Source organism: Tamandua tetradactyla, chromosome 5 (genome assembly GCF_023851605.1).
Source record: "Tamandua tetradactyla isolate mTamTet1 chromosome 5, mTamTet1.pri, whole genome shotgun sequence".
NCBI classification, from domain to species: Eukaryota; Metazoa; Chordata; class Mammalia; order Pilosa; family Myrmecophagidae; genus Tamandua; species Tamandua tetradactyla.
The window spans coordinates 49,330,274-49,348,293 of record NC_135331.1 but is presented as its reverse complement, the minus strand read 5'-3'; positions in this window follow the sequence as shown (position 1 = coordinate 49,348,293).

Here is an 18,020-nt window from a genome sequence, read left to right as displayed (position 1 = left end):
GGAATTGCTGACAAACCAAGTGTCAAAGGAGACATTCAAGGCAAACCCAAATGTGGTAGTTTGGAGGTGTTATATACCTTAGAAAAGGCTATGTTCTTTTATTTCATTCTTGTGGATGCAGACCTATTTTGGGTGGGGCCTTTGGGTTAGGTTGTTCAATTGAAAGGTGACCCACCCAATTCAGTCCTTTACTGGGGCCCTTGATAGAGGATAAAAGGCAGGAACAGTGAGGGAGTTTAGAAAGACAAACACCCAGAGACATGTGGAGGGAGCCAGAACCCAGGAGTGAAGGACCAGCCGACCTCACTGCATAACAGAGGAACCCCAGATACTAGCAGCCTTTTCTCAGAGAAGGTATATTCCTCTTCATGCCTTAATATGTACATTTTCATGGCCTTAGAACTGTAAATTTCTGAATGAATAAATCCCCATTGAAAAATCGAAAGCTGCATTTCTGGTATATTGCATTCTGGCAGCTTTAGCAAACCAAAACACCAAGTAACTACAAAATCTCATATGAGCAAAGGAAATCAACTTTCAAAATAACCTTACCAAAATAATCAAATGCCATGAAAGCAGTAAAAAATCACAAAACACATGAAGAAGCAAAAAGATATGGCCAAGCCAAAGGGCCAAATTTAAAAGCCACAGGAAACACAGAATTTGGAACAACCAATCAAAGATGTTCATACCACTCTCCTAAATTAAAAAAAAATTCAATCAGTTTACAAAAGAGATGAAGGGTATCAAGAAGACACTAGAAGAGCATAAAAAAGATATGAAAGAGTAAATAGAAAAATTGAAGATCTTAAAGAAATGAAAGATATTGTAGATGAAATTTAAAATATACTAGAGGCACAACAGCAGATTTGAAGAGGCAGAAGAAAGAATAAGCAAAGTGGAGGACAGGACAACTGAATACAAACGCACAAAAGAACAACAGTCGAAAAGATAGAAAAATTTGAATTGGGTCTCAGGGGAATGATTGACAACATGAAGAGTACAAATATAAGAATCATTGGTGTCCCAGAAAGAGAAGAGAAGAGCAAAGTGTCGGGGAGATTATTTTAGGACATAATTGGGGAAAACTTCCCAACCCTTATAAATATGAAAATAAAGGAAGCCCAATTAGAATAAATCCAAATGGACCCACTCCAAGAAACATACCAATCAGAATCAGACTGTCAGATGTGAAGAGGAGAGAGTACTGAGAGCAGCAAGAGAAAAGCAAATCACCACATGTAAGGGAAGCCACATAAGGTTAAATGCTGACTACTCATCAGACACCATGGAGGTGAGAAGGCAATGGTACAAACACTTCCAGCCAAGAATTCTTTACCCAGCAAAGCCATCCTTCAAAAGTGAAGGAGAGGGCAAGCGATGGTGATGCAGTGGCAGAGTACTTGCCTGCCTTGCTGGAGACCTGGGTTTAATTCCTGGTGCCTGTCCATGAAAAAAGAAAGAAAGAAAGTAAAGGAGAGTTTAAATTTTCCACAGATAAACAAATGCTAAGAGAATTTGTTAACAAGAGATCTGTCCTACAAGAAATACTAAAGGGAGTTCTATTGACTGGGGGAAAAAAAGACAGGAGAGAGAGGTCCAGAGGAGGGCACAGGGCTGAAGAGTATTAGGGTAGCTTAAAGGATAAAAAGAAAGAGAGAGAGAGAACTATATCTGACAAATAAAAACCAAAGGATAAGATGCTTGAATCAAGAACTGCCTTTCTTGATTCTTTAATCAAGATAACTTTAAATGTTAAGATTAAGCTCCCCAATTAAAAGACATGATTGGAAGAATGATTTAAAACATAAAACTCATGTATATGCTACTTACAAGAGACTTATCTTCGATCCACAGATACAAATAGGTTGAAAGTTAAAGGATGGAAAAAAATATATTCTATGCAAGTAGCAACCAAAGGAAAGCTGGGGTGGCTATACTAATATGAGCAAAATAAACTGTAAATGTAAGTGTAAACTATGTAAAAATTTCATAAGAGACAAGGAAGGAAACTATATATTAACGAAGGGGGCAATTCACCAAGAAGAAATAACAATCATAAATGTTTATGCTTCACAGTACATAAGGTAAAAACTGGTAAACCAAAAGGACCAATAGATAGTTCTACAATAATAGTGGAAGACTTCAACATATCACTCTCTTATATAGATAAAACAACCAGAGAGGATCAATAAAGAAATAGAGAACCAAAACAATAGGATATACATACTCTCAAGTGCTCATGAAACATTCTCCAGGGCAAAATCTATGCTAGGGCACAACACAGGTCCTGATAATTTTTAAAAGATTGAAATTATTCAAAGCCCTTTCTCTGATCAAAAAGGAATAAGACTGGAAATAACCACTGAAGAACTGGAACTTTCACAAATACATGGAGGTTAACAACTTACCCAAACAATCAGTAGATCAAAGACAAAATTGAAAGAGAAATCAGTAAATATCTGAAAATGAATGAAACTGAAAATGCAACATACCAAAACCTATTAGATGCAGCAGAGGTGGCACTAAAAGTGAAATTTATAGCTCTAAATGCCTACATTAAAAAGAAAGAGCTAAAACCAAAGACCAAACTGAACAACAGAAGAAACTAGAGAAAGAACAGCAAATGAATCCTAAAGTAGAAGAAAAGAAACAACAAAGATTAGATTGGAAATAAATGAATTGGAGAACAAAAATACAATGGAGAGAATCAATAAAACCAAAAGTTGGTTCTTTCAGAAGATCAACAAGATTGGAAAACCCTTAGCTAGACTGACAAAGTAAAAAAGAGAAAAGATACAAATAAATAAAATTAGAAGTGAAAGGAGTGTCATTATTAAACCATGGAGAAGAGACTTAAGGAAAATTAAATCCAAAACTGAGAAGGCTAGTTACTGTTGTGCTTAATATTTTTAATCCAAAGGTGCTTTACTAGACTGGATAGAAAAATCTAGCTTAGAAGTGCATCAAACTCAACTTATTGCCAAAACCCTAGTTGGAGCTTGATGTCAGGACATGCCTCGTGGCTGTCTCCTTGACTGGTGGGACCCCAGCCTCCATCCTCGGCTGCAAGGCAGCAACATCCCACCTCCGAGAGCGTCACCACCTCGACCTTCCCGGCGTTTAGGCTTCCAGGGCAGCCCCATGGGATTGGAGCCAAGAACCCAAGGTTGAAGTTTATGGAGCGCCCTGAGTCAGACTCTTGACTCTCCTGGGTGAGATACATGGTCTTTTTCCCCCTAAAGTGATGAGGCACTAAATCTCTGGGATTTTTCTGGATTGCACTACAGAAGAATGTAAAATGATGTAAGTCTCTGCAGTTCTGGGAGACACAACTCCTTTGGGACCAGCTGGTCAAGAGTGAGCACCACCAACAGCCCCATGACTGACTCGCTGGCACACAGATGTCAGTTTCAGGACTTCTTCCCTCCTTAGCACATGTGTAGCTCAATTCCAACATGTTTGGTATTTGCAAACGGCAGCAGCACCCCACTCTCTAGTACCAAAATCTGTTCTAGTTTGTTAACTGCCTGAATGCAACACACCAGAGATGGATTGGCTTTTAATAAAAGGGGATTTATTTTGTTAGTTCTTCAGAGGAAAGGTAGCTAACTTTCCACTGAGGTTCTTTCTTACGTGGGAAGGCACAGGATGGTCTCTGCTGGCCTTCTCTTCAGGCCTCTGGGTTCCAACAACTTTCCCTGGGGTGATTTCTTTCTGCATCTCCAAAGCCTGGGCTGAGCTGCAAATGCTGAGATGAGGTATGCTGAGCTGCTTGGGCTGTGCTACATTGTGGTCTCTCATTTAAGCACCAGTCAATTAAACCAAACATCATTCATTGCAGCAGGCACACCTCCTAGCCTATGCAGATGTAATGAGCAACAGATGAGGTTCACACACCATTGGCTCATGTTCACAGCAACAGAAGTAGGTGCCTTCACCTGGCCAAGTTGACAACTGAATCTAACTACCACAGGTTCTTAGTTATTTTTTCTTAGAATAAAATATCACACAGAAATAGTTTACTCACAACAACTTCATTCTAAGAGTCCAAGCCCCAGAGAATGGCTAGTGGTCCAAGCTTTGAGAGGGTGCCACCTCCTCACTGGGGTGTGGTGCTGCCATCAGGCCACAGGCGCCAACCCTTCCCCAGACCCGGGACATCGCTGGTCTTGGGAGTTCTTTAGTGAAGGATGCTGCACACTGTTGGCAAAGTTTATTGTGACATGGACTCATTCCCCTAAGCTCACTGCTAAAGGAGTCACACTTGAGACAGACATTTCAATAATAATCCTAGAATTGATGAGCAAAAATTTAAAAACGTTTTCTCTCCACTGCTCTTGTACTAGATTGTGTATTACTAGCTAGCTCCATTAAAATTGCCTGGAAAACTTCAGGAGAAAGTGATAAGACTTTGAAAGACACCACCCAAACGAAATAGATCTCACATATTTGTTAGAAGTCTAATTTTATTAAGGTAGGAAATGGAAGTCCCTGCAGGAGGTCTCTAAATTTCACCCCGTTGGAATGAAAGCGTTTCAGTCTGAAGTGTAGGGACTTAAATCTTAAAGGTTAAAGGGAATTTTCTGCTAAAGTGCTAAAAGCCTTCAATAGTAAAATATCGATTGGTAAGTTTTTGCCAGGAATTTTCCAGTAGAATAAATAAAAAAGAACAAATCACAATACTCAGAGGGCTCTAAAAATGGGACAATCAGCTTCATGCAGAATTGGTGTGAATCAAAAGAATATACTCTAAAATGTGAAGCGCTGTGTATTTATTAGATTCAGTTGTCAACTTGACCAGGTGAGCATACCTAGTCTTGTTGCTGTGGACATAAGTCAATGGTACGTGAACCTCATTTGTTGCTAATTACATCTGCAGTCGGCTAGGAGGTGTGTCTGCTGCAATGAGTGATGTTTGACTTAATTGACTGGTGCTTAAATGAGAGATCACAACGTAGCACAGCCTAAGCAGCTCGGCATTCCTCATCTCAGCACTTGCAGCTCAGCCCAGGCCTTTGGAGATGGAGAAAGAAGTCACCCCAGGGAAAGTTGTTGGGACCCGGGGGCCTGGAGAGAAGGCCAGCAGAGACAATCCTGTGCCTTCCACGTAAGAAAGAACCTCAGTGGAAAGTTATCAGCCTTTCCTCTGAAGAACTAACAAAATAAATCCCCTTTTATTAAAAGCCAATCCGTCTCTGGTGTGTTGCTTTCCGGCAGCTAGCAAATTAAAACACACTGTGACATGAGGCTTCAAATTTTGAGATCAGTTTCCTGGCTTCACTAAAACGAAAGCAGTAAGTTTTGACTTTTTTTTTTTTAGAAAGGCTTTTAGTATCGCTCTTTAGAGTTTTATTTTACGAGAGTTTTATTTCTATGCCCAGAATCACAAGCCTCCTTGTTCTATTCCCTATTCCCGTGCATGGTATTACCTACAGTTTTGTAGTAATGGTGACCCTTTACAACAACTGATTTGGGAGATGTTACACTGATCTCTTAAAAAATTGCAACTACAAAATGTCAAAATAATGAAAACTGACCCAACTTTGCTTTACAGAGTACTAGACTGGCACTTGGCATGGTCTGTCAAGGAGAACAGAGGTGTTCACTAATGTTTCCAATTTTAATATCCCCAAAGACCTTTGCAGTGGCCCGGATATCTGCTGAAGACCAAACATTTAGAGTATTTGTTTTTTTAAAAGCAAAGAAATATTTTAAACAAATCCTGTTTGGACACAGTGGCATTGTTGGAAACTGTCTCATCACAAAAGAAAAAAAACAGCATATTAAGTGTTTTTGTTTCAGTGGTCAGTATTGGGGAGTGTAAGTGTTCCCCTTTAAATGCTTTGGTAAATATTGGATGTTAACCTTAAAAACGACAAAATATTTTAACGTGCTGCATTGAGGTGACTAGATTCAGACAGCGTGTGGCGGCTCCAGCCATCCCAGGAGAACTTGTTCTTGGCCAGGGGTATGTGCGGCGCCCTGGACTCCTGTGATCAGACCCCGGCGGCGCTGTAGGTGGCGGGAGTGGGGGTGGGGGTGTTGCATCTAGAGTTGTATCCGAGGAATTTCTCTCAAGAAACAACCAAAGTCGATACGCTAGAGAGCATCTTTGGTTTCGGCAGCAGGCTTCCTAGCCAGTGAGCTGGAAGCCCAGATCGCAGTTCCCGCGGGGTTCTGGCGACTCCCGACTGCCAGGAGGTCCTGTCCGCGCATCCGTGCAGCCTAACCTTCCCGCCGGTCACATTTCTAACCCTGTTTGTTATCTCCAAGAATGGGGGAAGTAGAATGTCCAGATCAGTAGAATACATCTTTCGGTTTTTTTTAAGCAAAACACTCAAATGTCTACCTTATTTTCTGTTGAATATGGAATGGAGAAAAAAATGAGCCATTTAAATATTTTGAAACGCCTAATTGCTGAAGAGCACTGGGGAAATGGGAGCTAGCACTTACAGTAAAAACGATACAGACAAAAACTTCTCGGAAGCATCGATGTGATTGGGATTATAAAAGCCAGCATCACCAACAGTTTCTAAAGGATTACAGCAGTCGGCTTGCTCCTGTGGTAGTTACTAGGTTCAGGATTTTAATTCACTGTTTAGCGCTCTAGGTCGGCTCACGCTGCAGCTGTGGCGAGGTGGCCCTGCCTGCCCCGGGCCCAGCTGCGCCCTGTCGGCCCCTGGCACGCATGCTCGGGATTGCTAGTGAGCACTTGCCATGGGAGATGGGTGCGCCCTTCTGGCTTCCTATCATTTTCATGTCGCTTTTTCTTTTGCAGTAGGGTGTTATTTTAGGCCTTCCTGGTTTGCACACTGATAACTGATGGTGTTACATGTCGGTATGGCTGAGTGGCTGTCAGGGAAGCCGCGTCTCTGCCCCACCCATCACAGAGGCCTTTCCCCACCGCGCAGGTGGGGCCCAAAGAACGAGTCTGGTGACACTTAATGCAGTGGGTTCTGAAGAGGCTGAAGAGTCACAGGTCCCATGGGTCAGAATGAAAAAAGAGCATCTTTAAGCAAGACTTGCAAGATTCCAGAGAACTACATACTCTGCTGGTTGAGGCCAAAAGATCAGCGTTCCTATTACTGAGGGGGGCAAAGATCACCCGTCCCCAGCCACAGCTCCTAGTGCTGTGGGAAGCCCTCACCACTTGCTTCTTAAAAGAACTATGTGTAAGTTCTCATACGCACAAAAAGGATAAAGGCTTTGGTACTGAAACTGAAAACAAACCTTGTGTACTCAAGAATCTTCATAGCTTCTATTGGACATATTTTCCTTTTAGGAATGAAGGAAAACTCTTACATTTTTTGAGCCATTCCTTTATGTTAATCCAAAAAATTGCATGTACTTAAAAAAAAGTCTTATTTGAATTTTGATGTTTTTGGCATGGGCAGGCTCTGGGAATCAAACCCAGGTCTGCGGCATGGCAGGCAAGAATTCTGCCACTGAACCACTGTTGCATGGACCATACATTTATACATATTTTTAAAAGATATAGTTTTGTAAATATTTAATATTCTAATTTGATTTGAATTGTAAATGTCAAGTATTCTGTTTTGGATCTCTTTATGTTTTATCATACTCTGTTAAAAAAGAAAATTGTACTTTTTAGAATGTTTTTATGGGTAAATTTAATGTACTGAAAATAAAAATTTTAAAAAGTCATGAGGATACTATCAATAACTGTATGCCAACAAACTAGACAACTTAGATGAAATGGACTATTCCTTAGAAACATACAAACAACCTATACTAACTCAAGAAGAAGCAGAAGATCTCAACAAACAATCACAAGTAAAGAGAGTCAATCAGTCATCAAAAACCACCTTACAAAGAAAAACCCAGGGCTAGATGGCGTTTCTTACCAAAATATTCCAAGGAAACTAACACTATTCCTGCTCAAATTCTTCTAAACAGTTGAAGAAAAGGAAACACTAAGTACGCTGATTTGAAAGGATTATTTTCCCTAGAAAAGCCATATTTTAATCCTGACGCATTCAGTATTGTGTGTTGGAAACTTGATTAGATTATCTCCATGAAGATGTGACTCACCCAATTGTGGGTATTACCTTTGATTAGAGGAAGATGTGACTCCACCATTCCATGTGGGTCTTGATTACTTTACTGGAATCCTTTAAAAGAGAAAATATTTTGGAGCGAGTCATAAAGCCACAAGAACAAGAGCCCACACAGTCAGAGACCTTGGAGATGAAGAAGGAAAACACCCCCAGGGTAGCTTCATGAAACAAAAAACCCGAGAGAAAGCTAGCAGATGTCCCCATATTCACCATGTGCCTTTCTAGTTGAGTGAGAAACCCTGAACTTCATAGGCCTTTCTTGAGTTGAGTTAGTCTCTTATTGGTACCTTAATTTGGACATTTGAATAGACTTGCTTTAATTGAGACATTTTCTTGGCCTTAGAACTGTAAACTTGCAACTTAATAAATTCCCTTTTTTAAAAGCCATTCTATTTCTGGTATATTGCATTCCAGCAGCTAGCAAACTAAAACACTACCTTATTCATTCTGTGAAGCACCATCACTCTAATACCAAAACCTCATAAGGATACTATAAGCAAGGAAAACTACAGACCAGTCTGTCTAATGAATATAGATAAAAAAAATTCTAAACGAAATACTTGCAAATCAAATTCAATGGCACATTAAAAGAATTATATCAACGAGAGGCAAGTTGAGTTTATTCCAGGCATGCAAGGGTAGTTCAACACAAGAAAATCAATTAATGCAATAAAACACATTAACAAATTTAAAGGGAAAATTACATAATCATCTCAATTAATGAGGAAAAGGCATCAGACAAAATTCACATCCTTTCTGGATAAAAAGCTTCAAAAGATAGGAATTGAAAGAAAGTTCCTCAATATGATAAAGGACATATATGGAAAATCCACAGAGACTGAAAGCCTTCCTCCGAAGATGCCAATTGTTACCATTGTCACTCGACATTGTGCCAGAAGTTCTAGCTTTCTTTAGTTCTCAAGAAAGAGAAATAAAAATCATCCATATCATAAGGGAAGAAGTAAAACTCTCATTATTTGCAGATGACATGATCCTATGTTTGGAAAATCCTGAAAAATCTACAACTAAGCTTTTTAAGTTGATAAATTCAACAAAGTAGCAGAATAAAAGATTAACGCACAGATATCAGTAGAATTTATATACACAAGTAATGACCTAACCAAGGAGGCAATTAAGAAAAAAATTCTATTCACAATAGCAACTAAAAAATAAAGTATCTAGGAATAAATTTAACCAAGGATGCAAAGGACCTATTCATACCAAACTACAAAACATTGCAAGAAGAAATCAAAGATGACCTAAATAGGTAGAAAGACAGTCCGTGTTCAGGGTATGAAGGCGAAATGTCATTAAGATGGCAATTCTACCCAAACTGATCAGTAGATTCAATGCAATGCCAATCAAAATTCCAGCAACCTACTTTGCAGACTTGGAAAAATTAGTCATTAAATTTATTTGATGGGTAAAGTGGCCTCAAGTAGCCAAAAGAATCCTTAAAAAAGGAAAAATGAAATGGGAGGACTTAACGCTTTCTGACTTTAAAGCTTATTATAAAGTCACAGTGGTCAAAACAGCATGATATTGGCACAAAGACAGACATATTGATTAATGGAATAAAATTGAGAGTTCAGAGAAAGGCCCTCAGATCTATGGTCAATTGATTTTTGACAAGGACCCCAAATCCACTGAACTTGTACAGAATGGTGTCTTCAATGAATGGGGCTGGGAGAACTGGATATCCATATCTAAAGGAATGAAACCTCACACCCTATACAAAAACAAACTCAAAATGAATAAAAGACCTGTATATAAGAGCTAATACCATAAAATTCCTAGAAGAAATATAAGGAAACACCCTCAAGACCTAGTGATAGGAGGAACCATCTTAGACTTTACACCCAAAGCACAAGCAATGAAATTAAAAAAAATACATAAATGAGAACTCCTCAAGATTGAACACTTCTGTGCTTCAAAGAACCTTATCAAACAGGTGAAGAGGCAGCCAACTCAATAGGAGAGAATATTTGGTAACCATATATCTGATAAAGTTTCGATGTCCAGTATATATACAGCTATACAATAAAAGGGCAAACAAACTTTGTCAATTGTAAAATGGACAAATATATGAATAGACATGTTTTCCAAAGAGGAAACACAAATGGCTAAAAAGCACATGAAAAGGTGTTCATCTTAATTAGCTATTAGGATAATGCAAATCAAAACCACAATGAGATATCATCTCACACTTAGAAGAATGGCTGTTATTAAACAAACAGGAAACTACAAATGTTGGAGAGGATGTGGAGAAATAAGAACATTTATTTATTGGTGGTGGGAATGTAAAATGGTGCAGCCACTTCCTCACTTCCAAATGTAAAAGACAGTTTAGCAGCTCCTCAGAAAACTAAATATTGAGTTGCCCTACAGCCCAGAAATTCCACTACTTGGTGTATACTCAGAACATCCGAAAACAGGAACATGAACATTTGCTCATCGATGTTCATAGTGGCATTATTCACAATTGCCAAAAGATGGAAACGTTCCAAGAGTCCAACAACAGATGATGAACAAAATTTGGTATGTACATGTGATGGAATATTATGCAGCAGTAAGAAAGAATGAGGTCATGAAGTATGTGACAATATAGATGAACCTTGAGGACATAATGCTGAGTGAAATAAACCAGACACTAAAGGACCAATATTGTGATTTCACTAATACAAACTAACTAGAACATGTAAACTCAGAACCTTAAAACACAGAATATAGGGTGGCTAGGAATAGACAGAAGCTAGAGAAGGGGAGTGGTTATCTGATATGTACAGAATAGTTAAAAAGGGTGAACTTAAATGTTTGGGAATGAAAAGAGGTGACAGTAACTTATTATTGGGATTATAAATACTAGGGCCATATTTTATTTGAATATGATTGTAAGTGGTTCCTTAAAGTCTTTTTTGTCACCAATTAACACTATGAATATAAATAGGTTCTTGTCTGAACTACCACAAATGTAAAATAAATAATAGAGGGGTATATGGAAAAAAAACATGACTATTGAAAACTATAGATTATAGTTAACAGTAATATTTTAGTATAATTTAATCAACACTAAAAATTTTACTACACCAATACTAGGGGTCAACAGTGGCAGGGATAAAGGGTATGGGAGGATGTGGGTTTTTTTTATTATCCTTATTTCTGTTCTGGAGTAATGAAAATGTTCTAAAATTGATCATAGGGATGTACGAATTACCATGTGATGATACTATGAGCCAATGATTGTATACTTTAGATGATTTGTGTAATGTGTAAACATATCTTAGTAAAATTGGGGGAAAAAAAACATAGTGGTATCCACAATCAAGTAATTTTGAGAATCCATCCTCTCAAAAATTCACAGTGCATATTAGGCATGTTGAAAGCTATGAGAAGTCCTGAACTAAGAAATCTGTTTAGTAGCTAATTTAAATGATGATGTAATATTTTTTTCTAATGTTGTGCAAAACGCATTTTGGGAAACTCAGGGCTTGGCAGTCCCCAAGGTCACTTTGAGCAGCCATGTTCTGCAATGCTATCATCGGAAGGGGCTATGTGACCAATGACGAAACTGAGGACCAGCCCAATGACCACCATGGAAGCTGTCGTGTTCCTTCTCCTGTAAGGGACCTTGCAGTGGCCACTGCTTCCACACAGAGCTTTGATCCATCCAGTTATTCTAAGAAAGTGAGGTAGAGCCCCTTAAATATTCAGGGAGCAGTAAATAGGAAAAAAAAAAAAAAAAAGAAACAGATTTCCCAGTTGTGCTTGTTCTAGTTTGCTGGCTGCTGGGATGCGATATACCTGAACTAGTATGGCTTTTAAAAAGGATAATTTAATAAGTTGCTAGTTTACAGTTCTAAGGCTGAGAAAATGTCCCAATTAAAGGAAGTCTATAAACATGTCCAAATTAAGGCACCAAAAAGTGGTTACCTTCACTCAAGAAAGACCAATAAAGTTCAGAGTTTCTCTCTCAACTGGAAGGGCACATGGCGCACATGGCAACATCTACTAACTTCCTTTCCAGGCCTCCTGCTTCATGAAGCTCCCCTGGGGGTGTTCTCCTGCGTTATCTACAAAAGTCACTGGCTGGTGGACTCTCTGTTTTTTGTGACTATATCATTCTTGTCACTCTCAAGCTTTCTCCAAAATGCTTTCACTTCTTTTTTTAAAAAGATTCCAGTAAACTAATCAAGACCCACCTGGAATGGGTGGAGACACATCTCCATCTAATCAAGTTTAATACCCACAATCTCCATGGAGATAACCTAATCAAGTTTCCAACCTATAGAGTTGAAAAGGGATTAGAAGAAACGGCTGCCTTTACAAAACGGGATTAGGATTAAAACATGGCTTTTTTAGGGTACATAAATCTTTCAAACCGGCCCAGGGCTGAAAGCTCCTAGGACCTCCACTTTTATCTTTATCAAGGCTACTGAGGCAGAGCTGTGGCTGTCTGCCTGGCAAATGTGTCACCTTTTTGTATCCATCCACTCTGGATTCCTGTGTCCTTTTGAGATGAGCTGCTTCTTTCCCCCACAATACTCAACCTTCATTAATCCTGGTCTTGTCTCTTGATCCTTTTGGCCATGGACATACTGTTAAAAATGGCAACCACATTTTGTAGTCTATCAGCAGTCTAGACAGTAGATGACTTTTAAACCCCTTCTAAACTTGACAATATGAAATAGTCTGACTTTTGCTCTAGGAGAATCTACTGACTAGTGAATTTAAGAAAAAAAATTTTGAATGAGATGGGAAGCACAATACATTCTTGAATATTGTCACCAGGGCACAGAGGCCCATGTTTTTTTAATTGCAAAGTGTCCTAAAAACCACAAAGCATGATACAAATACATTAAATCGTTAATCTTCCCTAACAACTCTGTAAGAGAACATTCCTGCACTGTTTGGTACTGCAGAGGCTGAGTAAATACATATTGAAATCTCCTCTCTGATGAATTAATTCTGATTGATATAACTTTCTTTAGAAAATACATGCCATGGTGCACTGATTAATCTGTTCTGTGAATTCCAAATTGATGTCCTAATGAATGCCTGCTGAAAAATGAGTGCCTTTTTCTTGTGAAAATCATTGGTCCCTTTGAAAATATGATAAAAGAGGACCCTCTCCAAGTTTTTATACACTGTATCAGGTAAAATAGAATTTGCATATGAAAAAAGAAAGAAAATTAGACTATCCAGGACTGATACAGCAGTTCCATCACACAAGCAGACCTAAGCTTTCTTCTTTTCTGTCTGACTATCCTTAGCAAGATAGTTGCTGTACCTCCAACAGTGAATCTGTATTTCAGACAGAAAAGGGGGAAGATAAAGGGCAAAAAACATTTGCCAGCTGAATCATTCTTTCTTACAGAACTTTCCAAGATGCCTCACCTAGTAACTTCTACATACATCTTGTTGGTCAGAATTGTATCCCATGGACACTCCAAGTTGCAAGAGAAATGTGAATTTTAGCAGGCACGTTTTTGTCCTCAAACAAAATCCAGCAATGTCTGCCACATGCCCCTATTTAACATATTTATGTACCATTTAACTGGAACTCCTTTGAGTTTACATGCTAATAATTACTGATTCAAAGACCATCAACAGACATGGCAGCCAGTGATTTTCCTAATAACAATATTGGTGGTGTGTAGACTGGCAATTAATGACAATATTCAAGGTGATAAGATGATGCCTGTGTATAACAGCCTAAAGCAATGCCTGTTGAAGTGTGGTCCACAGCTTCTGTGGTATCCATCTGTAATGCTTCTTGAACATGTAGATTTCTTGTCTCAGGAAAAGACCTGATGAATCAGAACCTTTAGGGATGTTGCTCAGGAATTTTCATTTCTCTTAGTGGGTTTTTTTTTTATATACATGAAAGTTAGAGAACAATTGGCTTAAATTCACATGCCAAGGTGGCCAGGAAGTAACACAAACAAATGAAGGCACTGAGTGTTTCAATAGGGAATGGTGGGGGCTGTGGAATGTATGACCCAATGAAAGGAGACAAACATTATGCGGTTCCTGTTATTGTTGCTTCATTGCAGTGTTGACCCAATGTTTCAATTACTTCTCTTTTTTTTTTTAAGATAAAATCTAGATTTTTATGTAAAATCTCCAGATTTTTAAATGCTAGTAACAGTTTAAAAAAAAATATATATATATATATATATATATATATATATATATAAAGAATTGTTATGGGTAATTCAAGCAGTTCTATGAATTGCCAGTTCATACACTCTCAGTCAGAGTAAAATAAAAAAAGAAGTGAAAGGGAATTGGAGTTTATATGGTTCAGACTTGTAATCTTATCAACTAGAAAATTTAGCCTCAAAAAATTAAATAATTTGTCTATGATAGCAGAGATAGTGTTGACCGAACCATACCAAGTACCCAGTTCACCAAACCCTAATCCAATTTATTTTCTTCTGTAAGCTTTACATGTCCTAGTCCTCAAATTTTAATTTAAGAGAGATTATCATGTAAAAGCATGTAAGAAGCATTCTTTCTTCCCATCAGTACAATGTAGATCTCTCCAACAAAGAGCAATAGACATAAGTGTTTTAATTTAAAAATACAAAGCTATGCTCAAAACGATGAGGTCCAGGACCAGAATAGAAGAAAATAATAAGAGCTGAACCTATTGATCAAGGCCATTAAACTGGCAGCTGGAGTCTTTGACATAATGGATACTTAAATGCCTTACACAGGTTTTCTGTAAAATAGGGTGGAAGATTTGGGCTAAGCATGGAGTCTGAGCTGTAGCCATTGCTCATTGCTTTGCCTCGTTTTGTGGTAGAAGCAGAGTACTTGGGTCAAGTCAACATAAGACTGAATCTGAACTATCCATGTCTTCACTATTCAATGAGATATTTAACAAGAATTCAAAGCCAGTGGTTGCTGAGGAAAGGCTTCAGAGGAGGCAAATCAAAAACTGAAAGAAAAACAAGAATGAATGCAAAACACAAACATATACAAAAGTAAAAATACTGCATGATCTCACTTACACAAAATAATTAGATATGCAAATTCATAGTCAGAAACTAGAATGCAAATTACTAGAGTAATTGGTACAGAGTTTCTGTTTGAGGTGATGGAAAAGTATTGGTAATGGGTGGTGTGATTGTAGCACAGCATTGTGAATGCAATTAAAACCATTGAATTGCATAATTGAAAGTGGATAAATGGGAAATTTTAGATTGTAAATATGTTGCCAGAATAAACTTCTTTTAAAAAACCATAGAACTGTACAACACAAAGAGTGAGCCCTAATGTAAACCATGGACTATATAGTAAGAGTATAATGAGAAAAATATTTCATCAATTGTAGCAAAGGTACCTCACTAATTCAAAATGTTAATAATAGGAAAAAATATGTGGGGGAAGTGGGGTGTTTCAATTTGCTAAAGCTGCTAAAATGGAATATAGCAGAAATGGACTTGCTTTTTTTTGCATGGTCAGGCATAGGGAATTGAATCCAGGTCTCTGGCATGACAGGTGAGAGCTCTGCCTGCTAAGCTACCATGGCCCAGCCTGGATTGACTTTTAACAATAGGGATTTATTAGCTTACAAGCTTAGAGTTCTGAGGCCATGAAAATATCCAAATCAAGGCATCACCAGATGATACCTTCTTCCTGAGGACAGGCTGCCAATGATTCAGGACTCCTCTGTCACATGGCAAGGTAAATGGCAGGTCTACTGGTTCCCCCTTTCTCTACTATGTTTTTTGCTTTCAGCTTCTGGTCCCTGGGGCTTTTTCTCTCAGCTTCTGTGGTTTTCTTTCTCTCTGAATTTCATCCTTTTATGAAGGACCCCAATAAGAAGATTAAGACCCATCCTAAATGAGGTGGGTCACATCTTAAGATCCTACTTACCCAAAACCTTGCTTAAAATATGTCCATACCCACAGGAATGGATTAATTTTAGGAACATAATTTTCTGAGGTCCATAAAACCTCCAAACCATCATATGGTGTAAACGGAAATTCTTTACATTCTGCATGACTTTTCTATAAATCTACAACTGCTCTAATAAAACATACACACACACACGAAAACACTACTTTACAGATGAGCAAATTGAGTCTCAGAAATGCTATATATTTTAGTTAAAGTTTCTAAGTACTGGAGCTTTTATTCAAACCCAGGCCATCTGACTCTGAAGGCTATGCTCTCAACCTCTCTATTGCATCTACCTGATGACTAATGATGTTGAGCAGCTTTTCATATGTTTATCGACTATTCCTATATCATCTTTTGTGAAGTTTCTGATAAAATGTTTTTTCCCATTTTAATTGTGTTTTTTTGTCTTCTTACTATTGACTTGTAGGAATTCTTTCTATTTTCTGTATCCAGGACCGGTCTATGGCTTTTTCATTTTGATAAAGTCCAGTTTATCCATTTTCCTCTAGAAGATTTATATACTTTTTATATACTTTTATGTCTAAATCTGTGATCTATCTCAAAATTATGTTTGTGAATGGTTTGAGGTAGGGACCAAGGTTCATTATTTTTCATGTTTATCCAGTTGTTCCAAAACCACTTGTTGAAAAAAATTCCTTTCTTCACTGAAATTTCTTCGTGTCTGTGTTGAAAATCTATTGACTGTATATGGTAGGCCTGTTTCTAAACTCTTCTATTTCAAGTATCTATTTTTCTATCTGGAAATGAATATCACACTGTCTCAGTTACTGTCACTTCATAAGTCTTGAAATTAGGGAGTGAAAGTCCTCCAACCTTATTTTTTTTTCGAGATTGTTTCAGTTTACTGTGTAGGTGTGCACACATTTAATAAATGCATTCATAAGTATATAATGTTTTTGTTGCTCTTATAAAGTCTATTATTTTTAAGTTTTGCTCTCCAAATTTTTATTGCTAATATATGGAAACACTAATCTCTACTATCTCATATTTATCATGTGAAAAATATTTTTAAAAGCAAATCAAATTTTGTTATGAAAATATAAACCACTAGAGTGGTTTACTTACACATGAAATTTATTTTACACAATTTAGTTTCAAGCATTTTCTTAATGAGTTGGTTGGTTCTTCATCCATAAAACTATTAAAGAGAATTGATAAGTGGCATTAGAAAGAAAAACTCTTAAAGCATTTAACCAAATGCATCTTCGAGTTCCCTTTAAGGCCTTTCCTTCTGTGTCTATACTCTTTGTCAAAGGCTTAACCGAGCTTAAGAGGCAAGCATCTAATTATGGAAGAATTGGACTAATAAACCAAATTATTAATTTGGAAGCATAATTTTTGCTTGGCTAATTTAGTTGGAGATATAATTGTACATGTAAATGTCCTTTAATCTAGTAGTCCCTCCACACTGATATTCATGCTGGAGATTAATTTTGAAAAGCATTATAAGTCAGTAGAGAAAATATACATGCAAATCATCTAAACAATAAATCCAGTGCCTATGATAAATAAAATTTATATTTCTGTACCTCAACATCATTCTCATCCTATAACTATCTCTCTTTTTTCCTTCTCAAATCTCTTAAAGTCCTTATTCCCTTAGGTAGTGGACTGAATTGTGTATATGTATATGTATGTAACATATATATATTTATATATATATTTGTGTTCTTGGTCTTGGTTCACATTCAAGTGAGTATGGACCCATTATAAATAAAATCTCTTCAAGATGTTACTTTTGTAAAAGTGTGGCCCAACTGAACCAGGTTGGGGTTTAATCCGGATCACTGGAGTCTATAGGCAGAGTGGAAGTTAGGTGGAGAGAGAAGCCACAGGGAGCAAGCCAGAAGCTTAAACTCATAGGAACCAGAAAGAGAAAGGAGAAAGGTCCCTATGTGCACTTCCATGTGAGAGAAAAGCTAAGAACAAAGGATCATGAGCAGCCAGCTCCTGAATACTACAACCTCAGAGAAGGCATGGTCTTGCTAATGCCTTGATTTTGGACTT